The sequence below is a fragment of the Octodon degus genome, unplaced genomic scaffold (genome assembly GCF_000260255.1).
Source record: "Octodon degus isolate 3935 unplaced genomic scaffold, OctDeg1.0 scaffold00039, whole genome shotgun sequence".
NCBI lineage: Eukaryota > Metazoa > Chordata > Mammalia > Rodentia > Octodontidae > Octodon > Octodon degus.
Window position 1 is genome coordinate 3,934,849 of NW_004524615.1, and position 1,036 is coordinate 3,935,884.

The window sequence follows — 1,036 nt, forward strand, 5'->3', positions numbered from 1 at the left end:
CTCAGTGTAAAGTGACCGGTTCATTTTACCACTCATCACGGAAACGTGATCTTACCCTGCTGCCTGAGCAGCTATGCCTACCAGCTGGCCTAGTTCCTGTCTTTTGGTCTCAGTAGTTTACCTCTGGCATTTATAGATCAGCTATTTGTTTTCTACCTTAATGCTCAAACTAGTGCACTCTCTGACACTTGCTGACTGGTGTCACTTTCCCAAGCTCTCACTGCATAAGGTGCTCCTATGCATGAAGTGCCTGTGGCTGCTGACACTTAGGCCAACGGCAGTGTAATAAGATGCAGAGCCCAGTTTCTCTGCAGCTCCTCTGCTGTCCTGTTCCCGCTGGTCAGTGGAATGAACAAGATGTCTTGGTACTGGGCAGCAGAGATGGGAGCCACTTCCGCTGTCTCTGCAAATTCCTTTAGGCAGATATTACTCAGCCCATCCAAGTACCACACTGACCAACTACTGGGCAGCACAGGTCCACCATGCAAATACTGGGAAGGAAGGAGCTCAGGCTGCAGAAAGAACAATTATGCATTTCATGTGCCTTCCCTCCATCTACCGGACATAGGGATTATCGCTGTTGTCTCCAAAAGCAGGAGATGGAAATTTGGGGGGTAAAATAAACCTCCAGGTCATTGCTTCTCGGCCTTTTGGCTAAGATCAAGTGAAGTACCTGTTCTTATCAGTTTAATAAATGTCCAGGTGTCAGGGGGTGTCTTGGTGTTACATGTGGGAGCCGATCTCATCCCAGGGCAGTGGTTGTCACCTAGGACTGGAGTCTCCTTGGTGGGTGTGGGCTGGCTGTGGGAGGTCTGGGAATTGGCTGGGTGGTTTAGGCATCTTTGGAGCGTCTACCTGCCTGTTCTTGGATCTCTTCAGCTTCCAAGAGAATCCACCTGGGATGCCTGTTAGGCAATGGCACAAACGTACATCAGAGTTGTCCACAGTGTGGCTCTACAACAAAAGTGAGGGCAAAGCCTTCTGCTAATGTCACAGGGCCAGGAAGCCCAGGGCCACGAGCAGAGTTCAAGTCCCA

At 50.2% G+C, this 1,036-nt stretch overlaps 1 pseudogene; it reads left to right on the forward strand.

The window, feature by feature from the left end:
* Positions 1-634: 634 nt before the first annotated feature.
* LOC111816774 lies at positions 635-746 on the forward strand (annotated as a pseudogene).
* Positions 747-1,036: the final 290 nt, after the last annotated feature.